Genomic DNA, 22,384 nt, shown 5'->3' on the forward strand with positions numbered 1-22,384 from the left:
ACCCTCACAGTGCCAAACTCCAGAGAGCTCAGTGTGATTCCTTGTATCTAATGAGAGAGGAGGACAAGGGAACAAGAAATATAAATGTGTGTATAAATATATCAATATTAATGTGTGTATGTATAGGAATATATATAAATGTGTGTTTATAAGAAAAAATATATATGTGTGTGTGTATGTATAAAAATATAAATAAATGTGTGTGTATAAATATATATATATAAATACAGTATATATATATTATACATACATATATACACACACACATATATAATTTTTTTCTTATACATACACACACATTTATATATATATATATATATATATATGTTTTATTTATTAAACAGGGAATCGGACATTCCTTCAAACATTCCAATTACTGCCATTAAAACACCTGGAATGGGAATGTCAGATTCCCTGTTTTATAAATAGAGCCCCATTAGTATCATGTATCATATCATGTATCTCTACCATTCACATGTTCAATATTAAATCTGTAATACCATGGTTCAAAAAATGCTTGCCTAATTCATTTGTGATCGCCATTTTGTCCGAATATTATTAGGAAAAAATATTTTTGATCTACTTAACAGTTTTTCATTATCAGTCCTGAGAAAGCTTATGTTGCAAAACGCGTAGTATACTGTGTGGGACTGGATTTACAGGTAATGTCTTTTTTTACAATAAAATATATAAATTATGTTTTTTAAATAAGGTGTGACATGCTATATATTTAATGCCTTTTTTTTGAGGTGTATGAGGAAGTGGTGGATGTGGCACTAAAATCTTTACTGGTCTTTGGTTCATGAAAAAAAATACTCCCACTTGTGGCAGAGCAATACAACACATTTTATAAGTTCAAAGACTTTGGAATAATGTATCTGTACAATATAAACAATTGATCAATGTAGACTTGGCCCTCCACATGTTACACACATCCATCTTGAGGTGCCCCCCCAATGTTCATATTTCGAGAAAACCCGTGAAGCTTCTGATTTATCCAGGTCATTTTATATCTCCTAGTAGTTATTCACATTTAACTTGACTTGTTCTTGTTGAATACATTACATCCACACAGCACTAACACCTTAAACCAGGGTCGGCAAACATTTCAGACTACTAGGCCATTTCAGGTGGTCAGGAAGGCACACTAGGCCAGAAGAAACAAGATGTCCAAGGAAAGGTTTTCTCCAACCGTGACTGCAAGCGAGCAGCCTCAGTCTTCCGCTCCTCCGCGGTGTAGTCTCTGTAAGTGTGCGCGTGCTTGGCATCGAAATGCCCCTTGAGATTTGACCGCTTGAAAGTGCTGTTGGTGTCGTTGCACACTAAACACAGGGCTTTGTTGCCTCGTTGGACGAAGAATAATTCGTCAGTCCATTCGGGGTTGAAAACACGGCGTTCAAGGTCAACCTTTCCAGAGACTGGTAGCCGCGCGTTGCTTCTGCTCTTTAGGCATAGTAATTGGAGTTACTGTGCGGGAACTCGATGATATCGCGTGAACTCGCGAGAACACGACAATTCAATTAGGCCGGATCCAACAATAACTAGGGGGGCGTTAAGCCTAAAGACCGGAGTTTGTCTACCTCTGCCTTAAACTAATCACCATGGAATGTGACACTGCAGATGTTTTAAGCCAAGACCAGGAGGTGTGAAATTTGTTTAACCACCTTATGTTATTATCTTAATCCCATCCTTGGTGTCAGGAAGTCTGCAAAGGTGTAAACTTCAAGTAACACAACTGAAGGCGTGATAAGAATTTCTCAGTATAGGATGTCTTATTTATTATAGGATTACATTTACTGTTGTGGACTTTGCGCCCCTAACTTACACCTTTAGCAGCAAGCTTGTCACGCTTGGGGAGACAGGGCCACTAGGGGGCACTAGGGATTGCACAGAAATGGCATACCCAAATCTTCTCCAGAGCCTCTAGTGGTGAGGATGTTGCTCTGCTGGTTACTGCCAGGTTGCGGTCCTTGGGCACACCAGGGTGGGTAGGATGATTCGTGGTACCAAATCACTAGGCAGAAGAATTGTCAATAAAAGCCGGGGTCAAGGCAGACAGCAAGCAAGAGAGGTCTGGTCAAACACCAGGGGTCAAATACCAGGGATCCAGGAAATAGACACCATTGACAAAGGGCCACGGCCGACACAGGATACACAGGAGACACTGGATGCAACAGGAGGCACAGGTGACACAGGAAGATTCACAGACTAAGAAGAACACTAGAACAGCACAAAGGAATAGGCTGGGAAACAAACGACTGGACAACAATGGGTTAGCACAGGAGCTGGACAGGGGATGCACTAAATTAACCTACTGGTGTAGGGGGCTCGGCACTAGTGGAGACACAATTTGCACGAACGCTGAGTGCTGTGTCTGAGCCACCTAACTAGTAAGAGATGATTAGGAGGCTATTACCTGAATGGCCAGCGGGATGGACAAAACTGATAAAGCTTGGGAGCGCAGGCATGTCCAGGGTCAGACCTGCCGGCCTGCGCAGGAGAGAGGTATCTGTGCATTAGTGGTGAAGAGGTAAGTGTGACAAAGCCAGAGCTAGTAAAACAATTTTCCTGGATTTGTCCCTACTTGTAACATAACAGATAGACCAGAACAGTCTATTAAATTCCCTAAGGCTTATGTTCATACTGGCGGTAAGGTTGTGGTTCAGTTACCACTTCCTCATGGCCCTGAAGCCTTTCTAGCGGGTAAGACGCTACAAGTAGAATTGCACCCAAGCAGCCCATAGAAAATGAAGGGGGTAGCAGTGATTGTTTCAGTACAACGGCTGCCACCTGAATAAATATGCAAATGCAGGTGACTGAGCAGCTGCCAAGGTGTCAGCCACCGGGAGCCACATGGGAACGCTGGTTGCCCCAGCAAGTCTTGACTAAGCTTTAGCCTGCACCATGAAAGACTGCAAAATGAATAACAGCACATTTGATGGAGTACATTTTTGGAGTAAATAAAATAACACAATCATGGGGTCAGATTTATTAAAGCTACCAAGCCTGTAGAAGAGAGACTATCATGGGAGAACCTGGGGGATCCAGCAAACCTAGAATATATTTCTTAAAAATCATTTGCTAAACGCCACCAAGTGTTTTCACTTCTGGATCGGATTCATTTCAGGTTTCCTGGATCATCCTGATGATAGCCTTCCCCCGTCTTGGAGAGCTTTTATAAATCAGGTCCATCTCATCAATATAAGGAAAATTTTGTAGAACCCCCTGAACTCAACAAACTTATTAGAAAATTAACAGGTAAATTCCCACCTGTTTTTCATTGAAGTATGTACCAGTTTGTGTTCTGTAGAGCAGAAGACCCTTCATTCCTTTTTAGAACTCCTGAATTGCCAGGACCAGAAGCAACGTGGATGGGCCACTGATAGCAGAATGCAGAGACAACTCTAGGAATTCCCAGCTTTACATTACAGAATGTCAGCATAGTCAGTTGTACGAGACCTTCCCGCTAACTCTGACAAACTTGTGTCTATAACTGAATAAAGGTCATTAGTGAATTACAACAACATGCATTGTAATGGTTTACCTTTATGAATGAGAAATCCTATTCCTCATTGTTCACTTACACAAATTTACAAAATGGCTGTTGTGTTTACACACTTTTAGTTGAAACGAACGTCATGTTTAGGCTTCTAAGAAAACATTGTGAGTATCTGAGAAAGCTCCGGGTTTTCTTCTTTCTTCATTACCGCGTAAGTTACTGATCCAGAATGAGTATGTAGTCTGTGACATCAAAAATTCCCAACTGGAAAACTTGTTTCAGGTCAGTGACTGGCTCGGTAGTAAGTAAAGATGATGATGACATCAATGAAACCTGAACTTTTAAAGTGACCCTGTCATTAGGTAAAACAATTCAAAGTGGGTATACATGGCAAAGCACTAAATATTCACCTTTTGCACTGCTTGCACCATCATAACACTTTGTGAGAATTTTCCGCCATTGTCCAGGGAAAAACAACACTTTTAGGAGTCCCCTCAGCATTTAGTGGTCTCTTCCACTGACCTCTAGTTCATTATTAGGGGTCAGAAATAGGAAAACCAATAGAAAACCATTGAATGCCACAAGGCAGCCGGAAGACCTGCAGGTGTTGGTTTCCCTCCAGGCTTTAGATGTGGATTTTTATAAACTGAGCAATGTTCTGATGGGGCAGGTTTCTGGAAAGGTAAGCTTCCGTCTTGCTTGTATTCCAGGTACGCTATTATGAAATTGGAATATGTAACATTAAGAGAGTAATAAAGTACAACTGCTATGAGGAAAATATGGGGGCTCCCATTGCTGGCTTAATTACCAGTACCCTGGCTATAATTCTCATGCATTGACCTCAATGAGCCTGATTTAATAAAGCTCTCTAAGACTGGTGAAGTTGGATGATCTTGGGTGATCCAGCAAACCTGGAATAGATGTTGTCCAGGATCGTCAGCAATTCCCAGATAATAGCAAAACAGCTTTAAGAAATGATTCCAGGTTTTGCTGGATCACCCAGGTGCACCCTTGATAGTCTTTATTCTCCAGTCTTGGACTGCTTTAATAAATCAGACCCAATGTTTTAAGTAAAAAGGTCCAAAGAAAATACACAAATAAAGCATTTTTATAACTTTTATTTGCTGCTTGTTCGCCACAGACCGGCAACTAGCATTGTAAGTATAAAGACCCTAAATGGCACATATTTCTCTCAACAGGTATTCATATGAATCTTAGGTTTTGAGTCTTTTTCTTTAATAACCCATGACATGTATGTGACTTAAGCAGCTGCTTATTTTTTGTTGCCAGCAATACACTAGGACCTGAATCAATGGCAGGGATTTATAGCCCTGAACCATGCAAAACAAATGAACAATAGCAAACTCCACCATTCACCTTTTTAAAGGTTCCCTTAAAAGACCTTTCACATGCATACATTGTAATAATTGTATTTATTTTTAAAACACACCTATACTACAATGTACTTGCCACATGTTGTGTTACAAAAAATGGGTCCAATTTTTGCTGCATTATGGTTCATCATCACCGTGTTCAAATGAATTAGCAATGTGTAATATTGTGTGCGCGTGGATCCTCAAAATAGAATGTTAATAAAATGTTCTCAACTATGTAAAATGCACACTGATTATATATGTTTGTGTTATTAGATTGTATATAAAATATCCTAAGCACCAAAACTGTTACACCTTTATCAGAAGAAAATTAAACTCCACCAAAAATCATGTCCATTCAATCATGCGTACATTTTCTTACACTCCACCCATATTGGCACCCCACCTCTTTGATGTTTTAAAATGGGATCAGAAAACACTTATGTATTCATTTTCTTTCTAATTTAGAAGCCATAATCTGTACTTTTGTTATTCATGCTGGATAAACTTTTACGTACTTCAATATTTAATATTTATTTTGCATACTGTATAATTATGATATAAAGTATAACAATGGGGCATTCTTTATTTCATACTTATTCCCGCAAGGCTGCTTGGGTGTCTTTACATGTATTTTTTTTAAACCTGGGGATCCACCTATTTCTATGCCTAGACAAGTACAGATCCCCGGGACAAAGCTTGCATGCTTGCCTCCTACGCTTCTAAATAAATCATAGCTTTAAGATCAGCAGGCACTTTGGTAAAAGTTTTAATCTAATGAATATATTAAGCTTTAAAGTTATGCAATGGGTTCATTTGGTAAGCAGTGAATCTGAATAAACTGTCATTTTTAACCTATGTATTCAAAGGATTCTCCACCAGAGAATTGGTTGAATGTCATATTCACTGCTTTATAAACAGTGTATATCTAGGGGAAAAAATGGCATATTCAGGGGACTTCTGCAATATATGTGTATTTCCCATATGACTTATCCCATAGCAAACACTGCTAGCAAATGCCTATTCATTTGCCATAAATTCAGTGACTTCTTGACTTTCTGTTGAGCTGATAGCATTGCCTTAGCTTCCCTGTAATCTCAGTTTTCTCAGCTGCTTTTTACAGAAGCTGGGTTACTCCATTAATTCAGAGACATCCCGTTAACCAACGTCCCCCTGAAGAAGCTGGAAATCTGCCTGCAAAACAGGTAATTCCATATATCTGGTATAAATGGATTATTAAATGCACATAATGTGGAATTATTAATTTTGGTATTGTACAAATTTTTGTTTTTATATTTCTGATGCATAATATTATTTCTGATCTTTTAACTGTACCCTTACCACAAATATCCCTGACTTTTAGCCTGACTTGCAAGTGAGGACTCTCTGGCCCTTGGCCTCAAATTTAGCTGATTGGTAATTCTTAGTGATGTGGCAATGTATGTTTTGACTGTTTTTTGGGAACTCACTTATTTACTTTTTAAAGAAACTAAGCCACAAAATCCAATCCCATACCATTGGAGGGCTGCTCATGTGTCCAGCAGGGAAGAACTGAAAAGGGGTTCTGTAGCAGAAATGGGGTTCTAAGCAAAAACAGAAATGGAGGAGCTTGCTATATTTATTATATGATAATTTCCTAAATATTTTTCTGTTCTTTTAGCGTTTTTATGGGACAAAAAATATACACAAATGGAACAATGTGTTGGTAACAATTTACAAAAGATTATAGAAAAGGAATGTAAAAGGCAAGACCCATGTATACATGTCTGGCTTTGATAAGTTATCAAGCATTGCTTATACTACAAAGATATTCTTGGACAGGTTTGTTTGTACCCCCAGAAAAGACATTATTGCTTAGATTGTAGTGATTTATCAAACTCGCGGTTTTCCTTAATTAGCATCACATATCTCTAGTTTTGCAATCAGTCGTTCAGCCAATTAAATCCGCTCTTCTGTTTAGTATCAACATGTGTCCCGCATTGATCATGGACCAGAAATGTTAGTAGACCATCTCCGAGAAGCTTGGTAATTCTGTGACAAGTCACAAATGTTATTAAGAAGTTCAATGAAACTGTAGCCACCCTCCATGCACACAGAAAAAAGGAAAATCGACTCAAAAATGAGTGGAAGACAATGAAAATGGTAGACAAAAAGCCAAGCACAGCTTCCAAAGAGGTACAAGCTGAGACTCCAGGGTCAAGGTCCATCAGTCTCCGACCACACCATCCATAACTTCTGACAGTGGACTCAATGAAAGAAGACCCAGGCTGACTCCACTGTTGAAAGAAAAAAAAAAACATATTGGAATTTTTCAAAAATGCACATTGGGAAGGCACAATAAAATATTAGAGAGATGGAACAAAACTGGAGCTTTTTGCAGCTCCGTGGCCAAAAAATGAAAAAATAAAGTTTTCAAAGAAGAGAACAATCAGCTTTCTATAAAACATGGAGGAGGCTTGGTTATGTTATGGAGCTGTTTTGCTATCCCTGATCAAATCTGGAATCTCAAGAGAGTGAAACATGAGATTGAATGAATGAGATGAGAATGAAACATTTCTCAAAGAGTTCTGTCCAAGTCACAGGGTATAGATCCTACAACAGGTCAATGACCCAAAACACACCAACAAGTACCCAAGAATGTCTACAAAACACTTTGAACTATGATGAAGTGGCCCATTATGAGCCCTGATTTGAATGTTATGGAACATCTATGGAAAGAACCTAAACATTTATTTTGGATAAGGAATCCTTCAAACCTGACACAACTGGAGCAGTTTGCTAGGAAAAGGTAGGCCAAACTTAAAAGTCTCATTGAGAGCAGAAATTATTCCAATTTCTCATTGAGAGCAGCTTATTACCAATGACTGACCCTAAACTTTGTACAATAAAATGTTAGGTTTAGGGTCCCATTGCTGTGCCAATTTAATTTGTGTTATAATTTGAAACATTCTGTAAAACCAGAACATTAAAGCAAAGTCTTTTTTGTTAAATAAGAATTAAACAATGATGGCAATTATTTTTGAGTTTTTCATCGTGTAGGGGTTCCAAAAGATTTGTCCACCTTTCCAAATGTGGTAATTGCCGAGAGGGAAGATGTAATAGGAACTCAACGGAGCATAAAACCATCAACGAGCTTTCTAATAGCAGCAGTTGGCCAAAACTGTGAATTCCTTACGTTCCCGAGAGCCAATAGAATGCAATATTTAAAGGGTACCTATCTCAAAACGTTTTGTGGCCTGATATGTGGTTAAAACATGTAAATACATTTTTAGGAAAGAAGTGTCCTATTAATGGTTATAAGTCTAATTATGGTTATTTCATCACAGTAAATCTAAAAGTAGCAAGAAAGGTTGGAATTAGCTGCTGAAGCATGTTTTTCTTATACAGATATTTGGAGTCTGATTTATTAAAGGTCTTCAAGACTGGAAAAGATAAACATTCATCAGTGAACTTGGGAGATACAGCAAACCTGGAATAGTTCTGGTCCAGGGTTTAAAACATTTGCTAACAAATGTTTTAAGAAATTCATTCCAGATTCACCCAGGCTCACCAATGAAAATGTATCTTCTTCAGCCTTGGAGAGCTTTATTAAATAAGGCCCTTTGTTTTTAACCAATTTCAATCTGATCTTCAGTTATAAGTAGTGTTGGTTGAATATCTCACTATTCGATTCGACAGCTATTCGATCGAATAGGGCGATATTGTTCGGGTGATTGAACGTTGAATTCAAACACTATTTAAGTCAGTGGGGGAAAATTTGGGTTATTTTTAAGGACAGCTCCGCTCCCTTGACTGATCTTGCAGCCCTAGTGTAATTATAATATGTGCTCTTGGATACAGATTCTCTATCCAAGAACACAGGAGTCCCCACAGGACCTATCCAAGAACACAGTGTGGGATCCCCGGGCACTAGAGGTTAAATAGGAACAAGTCTCCCCATTCATTCACCTCTAGTGCTCTGTGATTGGCTGGGGAAAGGAAAATCCTGATGACGCTCGAGCTGTCATCAGGGTTTACCTTTCCTCAGCCAATCACAGAGCACTAGAGGCCACCAGTGTAAGAGGCATTCTTCCTACTGACCAACACACTGTAAGCTGTGGATTTAATAATTATAGTAAGAGGTCCCCGAAGCCCTGGAAGTTATTTTAAATGGGTTCCTCCATGTTAAAAAAACTGAGAAACATTGGGTTAGTGAATAAATTCTAAACTTTACCTGGAGATGGGCTTTACCATTTTCTAGTCTGGCGTGAATTCAGTTTATTTGTTACCAGTATGGTGATCCCTGCTAAAGTTGGACCCTTGGAACCTACAAACATAATGGAATTTTGTTGTGGATAAATTAAAACAAAAAAAAAAAAAGATTAGCCCCTCAACTATTGTTGTAGCATCCTGTCTTTTCCAAGTAATATAGACAACATCTGGTTACTAAATCACATATTATTGATGAAGCAATCTCATATCATTACTGCCAGGCTATTATATATATATAATATATATGTGCCTGGTATTTAAAAGCATACACTAATAATGTTACAGATTTTTCACAGATATTAGTATCTACAGCCAGACGTTTTTTTTGGGTACACTGGAATTATTTTGTGTTGTCATTTGAAATGCCAAAAACATTTGATTTTAGTTAGAATATTACTTTCAGCCTTTAATTTTGGGTTTGAGACTCTTTTCTCCTTGCACTTAGTAGATATGTTTGTAGTTACAAAGAATGGTGCAACAACAGTTCAGCAGGGAGTTCACTTGTTACTCAACGTCAGTAATTGCTATTCCAGAGAGAAATATGAAGAATACAGTAGCTATATATGGTGAGTGCAGGAACCGCCATAACACAAGTTTCTGCAGTTAGGCTACAATGTCAGCTAAGGTCGTATCCAGCTACATCAGAATCATTGCACCTTTACTACAAAGGGCAGAGATGTTGTAATACAATAAAAGATGTCGAAAACATTGATGGAATGAAGGAATGAAAAGAAAGAGAGAAAAAGAGAGAGTGAGAAAGAAAGATATAATGAAGGAAAGAAAAGAAAGAGAGAAAACGAGAGAGCAAGAGAGAAAAAAATAAAAATAAAGAGATAAAATGACAGAAAAAGAAAGACAAAGAGATAAAACGAGAGAAAGAAAGAGGGAGAGGAGAGAGAGAGAAAGAGCGAAAGAAAGAGAGAGAAAGAAAATGCAAATGAAAAAGCAAAAGAAAGTAAGAAAAAACAAAAAAAAGAGCGAAAGAGCAAAAGACAGAGATAATACGAGAGAAAAAAGAAAAAAAAGAAAGAAGGAGAGGAGATAGAGAAAGAGTGAGAGAAAGAAAGAGCAAAAGAAAGAGAGAGAAAGAAAACGTGAATGAAAGAGCAAAAGGAAGTAAGAAAAAACGCTAAAAAAAGAGTGAAATAGCAAAAGACCGAGATAAAGCGAGAGAAAGAGAGAAATAAAAGAAAGGGGTAGAGGAGATAGAGAAAGAGCGAAAGAGCAAAAGGAAGAAAGAGCAAAAGAAAGAAAAAAAGAAAGGGGAAGAGGAGAGAGATAGAAAGAGCATGAGAAAGTAAGAAAAAGCAAAAAAAAAAGCGAAAGAGCAAAAGAGTAATGGGAAGAAAGAATAGACAAGATGAATGCACACTGATGGTTTGGTACGTTGCATTCACCTCTACGGCTTCAAAAACGCCCCCAATGGATGTGCATTGCAGCGAACCACAAGGCAACCAAATTCGCAACTCCACTTTTTCAGTACATTGCTCTTCCTCGGCAGCTCATTCAAAATAAATATTCTGGCCTAAAGCTGAGCTCTATGCTGTTGTAAAATTTACCAATACAGTACAACCCCAACACACATTCACACTCTGTTAGTGTTAAATGCTCATTTCATTTAGAGGTTGGCTTAATACAAATACTTTAGGAATACTTATACTTTTCTTAGTTTGCCAATACTTCTGCTAGCTGCTGCATTGTACATCAAGACATCATGGAATGAAGAAGTTGGTTCAGGAGGCCAGTCCTGGTGCATGGAGGAAATGTTAGAAGACATGAATAGGATTTTGTAGCATTTGGATTTACTCATCACCCTGTAAATGAAATGAGCATTTAACCCATGCAGTATGCAATATGCAAAATATTGCACATTACTGCAATGCATTGCAATACACTGCAGAGGTTAGCAGGGGGCTTTATATTTTCAAAAACTAATTACATGATAAACGACGCAAGTTGGCTTTGGACAATACAATGTCTAAATGCAGCCTTGGAAACATTATCTTTACTATTTTAGTATAAATAAAAATAATTGGGTAATATTAATACTAATAATAACTGGTGAAGTATCTTACCTGTGATTTAATAATATTTTGTGTCTACCTATTCATATTTTTCTCACTACATCACATAAATCCCTGTACACTTTGGAGAAAGGTTAACTCAGTGACTGTCTGCAATATTCACATCACAGCTGACATATTATAGTTAGGAGTTCCCCTAGGAGCAATTATGTAATGAGAGTCTGAGGGGATTTTGCTGATTGGCATCTAAGCTGAATGTTTCATAAATGACACATCTCTGGCTTGAATGGCCTTTCTGCTTTACAAATCATTTATAGGACATACACTGAATAAACATTTATTTGCTTTTCTATGTAAAAATGTAAAACTGTTGTTATAAGAACTGCCTTTTCAGAGATGATACAAGTTTAAAAATGTTATTGGAGCTGGATATATATTTGCATGCTGGTACCATGGATGGGAAAAAGCTTCAAAAAAGCTGACATCATATTCTGTCAAGATCATAGAATCTATACTACAAACAGCAGCCACATAAAGAATAATTTCCAAATCTATAGCAGGTATTTATCACCTGTAGTAGACTAAGCTGACAATACCTGGAAAAACTTTGGAACTATTGCCTACTAGGTCCAATCAGATCTAATATTGGGAACTGAACAACTTAGGTTGCTCTATGCTTAAAGTTTGTTCCCTCTCAAAGCCATGATCACAGATTTCCAGGAATCTTTTTATTGATACCATCACCTCCTCATTCTCCGTACCGAAATTTTCCACCAAGGTGGTGATTGCTTTTGCAAGATGGGAATGCGTGTTATTATTTAAAGGGGCCAGTTTTATTTAAAGTGATATATCATGCAGGTGCAGCCTGTGAGTTAATTTTTGGCATCTTTTATGTATGGGTAAGGTGACAAATTCCCTTTACAAAATGTGCAAGTATAGCACATATAGGCAATTATTATTTCTTACAGAGATCACAATATTCCTCCAGGCACAACCTTCATCTACTTTTAGAGAAAGATTATAGATTTTTCCAAGAAATGTACTTTCCATATATACATTTATTTTAAATAAATATATATAAAATACAGTCAATAATCCCAATGTTTGTGCAATTCTTGGTTGTGCTCAAACATATCAGCCCCTGCTATAGCCTCTCACCTTGCAAAAATATGTCATTGTTGTAGTTTTTTTGCAGCTAGATGATAGGGAGTCTAAGGAAATGTTTAGTCCTGACTACAGCAGGCAATATTCAATAGAGTGGAGCTCAATGGCTGTCTTTAAATAATAGGTACACCTTTTTTATAAGTTAGGCTTTTGCTGTATATTGTTTAGAAGTTGCCAGTAAGTTATATCTTTTTACAAATAATAATATTAATAAATGGTATTTAAAAAGCGCCAACATTTTATGCAGCTCAGGGTTCCAAATGACCCTCAGATACAACGACACAGGTGGAGAAGGGGACCCTGCCCAAAAGAGCTTACAATCTAGGAGTTATTAATACAGACTTAGCTACTGAAAGGCCCTACTTTGAAGAAGTATATAAATTAAATGTAATAAATGTTTTCCATGGTAAAGATTTAGAAAGTAAAACTGGGTCATGCTGTAAAAAATCTTTTATTAGGGCAGATGAGGCAACCAGCAACTGGGCAGCTAGCATTCACCGGAATCAGTCACAGTAACAGACGGCATTCATCCACAGAACAAAGGCCTTTGTCCCTGCTCAGTGAGCTCCATATGAGAATTGATGTCACACGAAGGCACAGTGTGCTTCTCGCTGGATTCCAGCAGTCTGGAGACTGATCGATCCGGCATTAAGTGCCACTTCATTTTGCAGATCATGATTATGTTTACTTATCCTTCTAACCCCATTAACGTACAAAAATCGTACAAATAGCTGTCTTGCAAAAATTAATACAGCTAGGAGTTCCCAATAAATCAGTTCCCAATAAATATTGGGATAGGGATGACCCTGTTGGCTTGTAATAGGATGGGTTCAATTTAAGGCCGGATGGGTTCAATTTAATGACCAACAAGCATGGTGGTGCCATTTATTTGCACTGCTAGAGCTAGAGTCTTCTTTTAGCATGTTAAGATGCATTTATTTTTTTAAAGTTGATCGTTTACCACAGTTTGTACTTTATATGGAAGGGTAGATACCCTTTATGATAAATGTGTTTTTTTTTCATTACCCTTCTTGGCGGTATTCCCGAATGTGGCTCGGGTGAATTTTCCATACCAAAAGCAGTAACCCCGAGACACTCAGGGTGGAATTGCCAGGGGGTTGAAAAGTCCTAGTTCCCACGTTTCAGCGGTGTCTTCCAGAAATGACCGCGGCATCCTTCAGTGATGCCCGGTGTCTTCTTCCCCTGGCCATGCCGGCTGGGCATCTGTGTAAACTGGCAATGCCCGACCCGGCATCTGCGTCCCAGGCGTGTGAATGTTGGGGACACAAGGCCAGGGGTAGTAGAGGCCAGCCAGGTATCAGCCTGTGAGTGTGTCCCTGGAGAGCGGCACTATTGGGCTGGTAGGCTGAAATGTAAAACACTAAGTATTTTTAAATGTTCCGCTTTTGCATTTAAAAATACGGGCACACTTAGAAAGAGCTTTTCGTGCAATCTCATGCATGCACAGTGAGAACAGCAAGTTTTTTTTCTAAACTAAGTCACCTAATCCTGCGTCTGCGTCGGGTGAGGTAGGAAGAAGAATCAGGAAGAAGAATTGGCCCGGCCCCTGCTCAGAGACGAAAGTTGGGACGACGCGGGACCCGATGGAAAACACCTCCGAATGGATCAGCGGGATTGAAGGTAGGAGTTTTTTTTGTTTTAGGTGTTTTTGAGTTTACTTCCTCTTTAAATACAGTACATTTTAGTTGACGTTTGTATCCTTAGCCCGGGACAAGATATGAGAGTGTGTGGGTGACACTAGGACAGGAAAACACATACAGCAATAAAAAACTGGCAAATATTCTAAGTTCTTTCACTCTGCTAAATAAATGTAATTTCATTGTCCCTCATCTAAGAGATACGCAGGTGATCCAGGGCCAACCCTCTGACACATAATCGAGAGGGAAAGCAAAAACTGATAGATGTTCAAACCCTTACCCACACTATACAAAACTACAAATAAAAAAAGTCCTGGCAGGTTGAAATCGGTGCGAAGAGGTAGGCTGGATGAAAGTTCATTTTTTTCACCCTTACTTGCTGCGCGCTTGTCCTGGGGCAGTGACTAATTGTATTGTATATTAGCCCCTCATTTTTTCACCAAATTTGGTGAAAAAATGTTTTCAACAAAATTCAAGAAAAAAGTACGCATTCACAAATAAAGATTACATAAACACACAAAACACACACACATCTCCAAGGAACACTGAATTAAATAAATGAAACTACCATAAACACCTCCCTACTCTCCTATTTAAAAAAAATAAAATAAGTTATGCCTAATGATCAAAACTGATCTAAAAGTTTTTTTTTGCTGACAGCAAAATTAGTAATTTCATTTAGTTTTTTATATTGCTTATTTTTGGGGTATTACAATTTTTTTTATACGGTATACCCCTAAAACAAAAATATGGTTATTCTGTGAACCCAGGATTTATATAGCACCAACATATTACACAGCGCTGTACATTAAATAGAGGTTGTAAATGACAGACAGATACAGACAGTGGCACAGGAGGAGGAGAGGATCCTGCCCCGAAGAGCTTACAATCTATTAGGGGGAGAGAGCAGCACATAATAGGAGGGGGATATGGAATGGTGGGAAGTAGTGATGGTTTCAAAAGACAGAATAAGATGGGTAGGTGAGTTAAAAAAAAAAACGGTGTATTGAGGACTCTTTTAAATGAGCAGAGAGTAGGAGCAAGCCGAATAAGATGAGGAAGACCATTCCAGAGAGTCGGGGCAGCTCTAGAAGAGTCTCGGAGCCGTGCGAGTGACAGGTGAGCGAGAAAGTCTGTAAAAAACATGAAACGCTTCACGAATTTGCAAGTCATCCTTGCGCAGGGGCCATGCTAATTTTCTCTGTATCTCTGTATATTTAGTATACGTCCTGCTGCAGCGAGGCAGATGAAGGTAAATTAAACATTAATATATGTTTGTATTTATTTGAATAGAATGCCGTTGTATAGGAGAGGGAGACGATTATGTATAAAACATGCACATGTATCACAATGCTGACAAGAGGGAGCAGAGTGAATACATGCATGGTATTATCAGTACACTGCTGTCCCTTCGTTGTTCATCCATAGGTTGGGTGAATAACCTAAATGTATTGTTTAATTGCCGTAGAAAATATTAGTTTACCAGCCTGGCTCTGATGTATATGGACTGCATAACTCATAGGACTGAGTAAACAGAAATATAAAACAACTACAATACATTTATTTAAATTGCATAATTACCTATTCATCCAGCATTCACCTTTCATAGGAATACTATTCTATACAGTCTGCTCTAATAGTAAATATGTTATTTTTTAGGAAACTTTCAGGGTTGTTAACTGTCTGAGACAGAAGGAAAGTACAGAACACATAAACAACATCCTGCAGAGGAGGAAATTGCAGCTTGGTTTGTTGCAACTTGTGAGCTATTAATAACGCTGGTTTTACATAAGACGATGATGAACAACAAACTAGAGGAAGTTAATTTCTGTTGTACTTTCCTTGGTATAAAAAAAAAAAAGAACAAAGTTTATGCTCTTAAGTGAAAGAGGGAAAAGGTTATGAAACAATGGACAATCTAGCACAAAGAAACAATGACAATTGCTAACATATGGTCCATAGTCAATGATTTGCAATCGATGACAACAAGAAGTTGTGCAAATAAAAAAGAAAAAGCTTTCTCCTATTTTTATGTATTTCTTGCTTTCCTTGCAAAACATATATATAAATAATAAAAAAAGAAAAAGCTCATAAGCTTCTTACAATCTTTTTGAATAGCTTACTATGCTTATAGTATTATTATTATATTACTATAATCATTCAACAGATGAACTACCTGCAAGGCTGGAGAGGATACACTTTCATCAGTGACACTGGGTGATCCAGCAAACCTGGAATGGACTAGCGAATAGTCATTCCAGGTTTGGTGGATCACCCAGCGTCACTGATGAAAGTGTATCCTCTCCAGCCTTGGAGAACTTAAATAAATCAGGCCCAATAGGTCAGTGTTTCCTTCAGAGGTTGCTGGGGTTCCTTGAGCAATGAGCAATTTAGTTTACATGATACCAATGATCTTTCTTAATATTTATTAATATTGTTGTTGTTATTATTATTATGATTTTTTATTTTGATGGATGTTTTGCATTTTGTTGTATTTGTTCCATGGAGTACCTGTTTTTCGCACCAAATGTTAATTTTGTTTTGTTCCTGTGCTTTGATAAGCTTTACACAAAGTTCTCCTTTTATTACATTAGGTCCAGGATCCCCCCACACACTCAGAACAAGTTTTATACAGTCGGGTGCAATGCAAAATGTATACTTAGGTCTTTATATATTCTAACATGCACTGGAAAGATATCATTGCATTTGGATTAAATCACAGTACTTCATTTATTATGTCTGCTTTTAATAAAGCTCTCCAAGATTGGAACAAATAGCCTATCATGGAAGAACCTGGGCGATCTAAAACCTGGAATGCATTTCTTAATAATTTGCTATTAGTTTACAATTATTTTCAATCCTGGACCAGACCCATTCCAGGTTTGTTGGATCACCCAGGTTCTCCCATGATAGTCCAGTGTTGCAGAGTTTTAAGAATTCAGGCCCATTGTGTGCACACACTTTTATTTTTGGATTTATTCAGACCCAAATTGAGATATGTATTTTGTACATTAGGTATAATGTAAGAAGGAGAAGGTGCGGGAAGCGATATTATTTATAGAGATGATAGCAACTGGAATTCCAAGTATTCGGCAAACACTGTGTTTCCATGGCAACTGTTTTTAACTGCTCAAGCACATTACTTTTGTTTTTTCTTTAACACCATGAGTGTCAACTGTAAGTCATTCTAGCATTGTAAACTCAAAGAAGGAAATGCTGAATGGATTTTAGCTTGGCTATAGCCATCACAGATAAAATTATTCCATTTCTCTTTCCAGCTCGATCAGCGGAATCAGAGATTGTTCATCAATCAAAATTTATGAGATGAAGCCAGTTAAACTCTAAAATGGGCCATGTATATACCCAAACCTGGAGGAGGGTCCCCATCCCAAGCACAGAAAAGTGGGTTGAATATCCTATTCCATTAAGGAAAGAATGTTTTTTGTGGTGGAATTACACTTTTTCTTATTATTGCAAGGGGTACTTTAAAAATTAGTTAACTTACCATTCTCCCCTTTAGGCTCTTTATGTGTACTGTTCCCCCTATAAACCAATCTGTGCTGCTATCCTAGGCACAAAGTCTTTCCCTACAATGCAGGACTAATGAGGGCCAATGGTCCTGCATTGTGAGGACACCAAGAGTCTTCCCACAACCAGAAAAGGACTACACCATGGTGGGTTGATTTACCCCTTTATTTGTTTCAGTGACCATTGTCAATGGAACAGGAGGTGTGAGAGAAATCCTTCAACATGAGCATTTGCTTTATTTCTAGAATGTGGAATTTTTGTCTGTGTTGGGAGACACTTCACAAATTCCAGGAATACCTGCTACCCTAGAGCCCTATACCCTAAAGTATATGCTACAAAAATCTTGAAGAAGTGGCATGTCAATGGGTACTTTTATCAGTCTCCAACCAATAAATACTATTTTATTTTATATAATGTAAATCTGGACCATCTCCTTTTCCTCTTGGGCATCTCCGCTATCCACACTATTGCCATTTTTTGGAAACTTACCAAGATATAGGCTAAGTGAATGTGTTTTTTTTTAGTACATTACCCTTACTACGGAGATTTACTTTCAATGCAAAGGTAATTTACTATCCTAATTCCAAATACAGTTTGTTATTTCTGGGTATTTTTAGGGGGCCCTACATCAATACTTCTGTTTTATAAACATTTTACATGATTTATATAATAATCTATTTTAACATAGATTCAACCTATGCACATAATTCACTTTCATGAGATGTTAGATACTTTTACATATATATTTTTTTGTCCTCAACGTGTTTCACGTAAAGGCTTCCTTAAAAAGACATATAATATCCACAATCTATATTGAAGTTCCAATCTGTATCCAAAGATAAATTGTTTTTCCTCTTTGCTTGCATACAAATTCTTATCTATGCCAATTAGGTGGATAATCAATCAAATGTGCCTCAAAATTAAAGTCTATTGATTAATCACCTTTAGTGAACCATCACCATATTGATCAGAACACAATGCAACAATTCAATACTTTGCTTCCATGGAGTCCAGTGCTACATTGAAGTGTAAACATTAACCTCCTTCATTACGCTGACTTCCTTCCCCTGGGGTTTGGATTACATATGTCTGTGTTAAGAAGTAATTTACTATGCAAACTGAAGTTCAGCTTTAAAAGCACAACAATATTATTAATAATAATAATAATAATAATAATAATAATAATAATAAAAACAACATCTATTTATCGATGGTTTCACCAAAGAATTATACAAATTTATCCAACAGTCACACATTTTTCTAATTCAGTCTTAGCTCATGCATGGCAGCCACGTGTAATTAGAAATACACCAAATGCTAAAGCACTGTACAAAATGTGCTTTATATCTTCCTCCAAATATAAGTAATAATAATATAACGTATGCATCAGTTCTGCGAATAGAAAGGCAAATGCTTGCAGACATGGAAAAAAAGCTTTTAAGAAACATTTTGGTTGATCTTAGATTTCATTAAGGAAAATTATAAAACTGTGAACTCCTCCTGTGCTTCAGGGAATGGTGGTATAGGAGGAAATATATTTTCCTTATGCAGTAGATTAGCTTGTAATATATCCTGAAGAAACTCATCCAAAAGTAAAACATTGCTCAAATGTGTCTGCAAAGTTTTATGTATTTTATCTTTGTAATTTGTTTACAAAAATGTGATCAATTATTGCAAATAAAAAAGGAAAATTGTGTGGTATTATTGTTATTCTATATAAGTGCACAGTATCTTGTATATATTTTCCTTCCTGTGTTCCAGTACACCATAATAATTGTTTTTTACTGCACCTTTGTTCTCATTATATAGATTTTATGTCTATGGATTTTACAGGTTCAGATACTCCTGCTGCCATTTTTTAAGCAGACATATCACCACATCTTTACCATTATATAAAAAAGTGGTAAACTCCTATATAATTTGTTTTAATTTTTGTTAAATTGTTTTTTTTAACCCCACCTCACTCTCTTTGCTTCCACAGCAATAAAAAATAAAAGCTGATCTAAACTTCAAGTTTTTTACTTTACATAAAGGGTGGACAAAAATGGTACACAAAAGGGTGGACATAAAGTAAAATATTTCTTTTTGTTATTTAAATGCAGTTCCCCATTCTGTCTTAATTACCGCAGCGTGGCGGAATGGGTATGCAGAGCCTTTTGGGATACATACGTCACGAATCCTAGGAGGCTGCTCCTTCTGCTGAGTTGGGGCATTTGCAGAAGGGGCATTTTCCTACACTGAGGGGAAAGAGATGCGGATCTCACGCATTCGCAGTGGGATTGGCTCTCTCTTTTTTTTACCCCTTTACAGCGGGCTACGTCACCAGATCTCGCACCTACATAGTGTAAGATCGGGTGACTTAGCCAGAAGAAGGAAGGAGAAGCTAAAGATGGCAGGGGAATACAGAACAATCCCCAGGATGGCATGGGCCCGAGGAAAGCCTCAGCACAAACAAGGGATCTGTCATATTAAATGCAAGTGTGATTTTTATTTTTTTTAGTTTAGTTCCACATTAAGTCATATGTCACATATCCTAGAAAGCTTTGTGCTGCTCCTTCTGCTCATACCTTCTGCTCATACCATACCGGGCATTCGTCCTAAGGGGCTTCCCTGGAATGGAAGTGCAAATCTCACTCATGTGAAGTTACGTCTGTAATTTTTTTTTACATTATTAAAAAATAACGTCAACCAATCTCACTCCTGCGCAGTGGGAAATCAGGAGATGTCAGCAGAAGGAGAAGACGGCCATGTCCGCTGCCTGGTCTGTGCCAGAAAGAAAAAGGAAGCCAGGATGATGAAGGACCTACTGGACTCAGATTGCAGATTCAGGGATCTTCAAAAGATTTTTTGTTTTTCTATGAATGTTCAGTTTTAAAGTTAATATTTAAAAATTTTAGAGTTCATACTTTTAGCTAGTTTGATTTTATGGGGCCTATTTATAAATGTTTTACCCTAAACTTCACACATTTTTCAAACTGGATTCATATAAAAAGTATAATGCATGAGTAAAACTTTATATTTTGCATTTTCTAATTAAATCCAATATCAAATTTGTGTACAGTTCTGAATAAAACATGGGTGAATCTTTTATAAATGTATATATTGATGCCTAAATAAAATACATTAGGCTACCCTAAATACTGCTACAAAAATACTCAAACTCAAATTGACCCCTGAGATTCAAATGCAAATAAGTAATACAGGTTATAATACAGAGGGGAGGACCCCGACAGAAAATGAAGACCTTGACCTTGCACTGTACTGCCCTATTCCCTTTATCATAGTTTTCTTCTATAGGAGTCCTTGCTGCTTACTTTTTCTTTGGACCTCCATTACCCAGTTCTCTAGTGTACTGTAAAAATATTCAATATTCATAACAGATTTTCCACTGCTTTCTAATACACACCACTATGCATAAATACCACTGCAGGTGATGCATTCAGTGCACCTGCTTGCTTGCAAATTGTAACTGAAAATGACATTACCTTGACACTATAGCTTCTGCGCTGTAGAGGAAGTAGAATTGTAATAGATAAAGGAAGGTGATATGCTTATAATGTAGAAATGTTTGCTGATACTGGAGTGTACACAGTTCATTTACTAAGGGTAAACATGCAATTCTTTGCTGAAGTATCACGTGTTAGATACCATCTGGAGCTGAGCTGTTCACCTGTTTGCTTTAAAGTGCAACTTTCACCAAAACAAAACAAAAAGCTAACTTTCTGTTAGGAGATGCTCATCTGTCCAGTGACTCTGTGCTGTGTCCCAACACTGTTTATTCTGTCCAGCAATGTCATTTGGAGCGGCCAGGAAAACTAAGATAGCAGCAGCCCCTGTTTCCTTTTAGCAATGCTGCCTGATGTATTTTTGGCATCCCCAGCACCACTCTGTAAGGCTGTGCATAGCTGAAGTGGATTTCAGAGGCAATTAGCTACTGACTCAGTCCTGCACTGCCAATGGCTGCTGAGACTTTATAGCCTCTTATAGCCAGTTTATGCTGCCTGGACCGACCTTTGCCTGTTACCCCAACTGTGCTTGTGTTGTGCCCTTGTACTTCGTTTGGTGGATGGATATTTTGTGTATGACCTCTGCTCTGTTGGAATCTTGGTACTGCTATCTGTTGGCTCCTGGCTTGCTGCCAGCCCATTCCCAGACACCAGTCCTTGTGCAGTAAGTCCTGGGGGCAACCAAGTGCTGGGAGACGCAACCAGTCTCCAGAGGCTGAGCGGGGGCTTACTAAAGGTGAAGACTGCAGTGTTAGATTGGGGGACTGGTGTCTGGTGGGGACTGGCACTGACCATGGCCTTACACTTTCCTGGTGAAGAGCCCTTTTCTCTCTGCAATCTCTCTGCAAACTGAAACCAATAGGTCCTGTGCAGTCCTGGCTTCTCTCTTTTTTCTGGCATGGATGGAACAGTGACTGTGGCCATCTTCTTCTTCCAGGTTCTGCGCACGTCACGTGATCTCACACTAGGTAAGTGCGAGATCGAATGACATATCAATCTGATAAAAAAGTTTAAAAATATGTTAAAATGTAAAAAAAAGTGTCGACCTCACTGTACATATGTAGGATTGGCACTTTTATTTTACATTCTAGGTAAGTCCTTTATGAGGCATGTCTGATCACAGGCATGCGCAGAAGGAACCATCCACAGCCTCCTGGGATTTGTGACATAAGTATATAACGCCAATGGTGATAAAGATTGAAGGAGAGGGGTCCTAAAAATGTCAAAATGGCTACCATACAAAATCTGATCACACCAATATAATGCCAGCTTTAGTGTGTGTGTCCCAATGGGGCCAACATTTGCTACAAAAATATCAGGGGGTGAAAGTAAAAAGTTCACGGGCTGAAAGCTATCAGTAATGATTCTGCACTCTGATACA

General features: G+C 38.0%; 1 protein-coding gene and 1 non-coding gene across 3 annotated transcripts in view; both read right to left on the bottom strand.

Annotated features, from left to right (window-relative positions):
- Positions 1-6,705: 6,705 nt before the first annotated feature.
- SMIM36 (small integral membrane protein 36) overlaps positions 6,706-22,384 on the bottom strand; it is a 42,750-nt gene continuing 27,071 nt past the window's right edge. Inside the window, exons 2-3 of one of the 2 annotated variants that reach the window (XM_072403314.1) lie at positions 9,086-9,178; positions 6,706-7,148 (exon numbers count right to left, since the gene is read on the bottom strand). The gene's annotated coding sequence lies outside the window, so the exon portion shown is untranslated. The remainder of the gene's footprint in view (positions 7,149-9,085; positions 9,179-22,384) is intronic. The other variant, XM_072403313.1, reaches the window with a different exon arrangement.
- On the bottom strand, positions 15,108-15,213 carry LOC140327874 (U6 spliceosomal RNA). Its single transcript, XR_011920162.1, has one exon. It is a non-coding gene; the product is annotated as a U6 spliceosomal RNA (small nuclear RNA).

The sequence above is a fragment of the Pyxicephalus adspersus genome, chromosome 3, assembly GCF_032062135.1.
Source record: "Pyxicephalus adspersus chromosome 3, UCB_Pads_2.0, whole genome shotgun sequence".
Classification (NCBI taxonomy): Eukaryota; Metazoa; Chordata; class Amphibia; order Anura; family Pyxicephalidae; genus Pyxicephalus; species Pyxicephalus adspersus.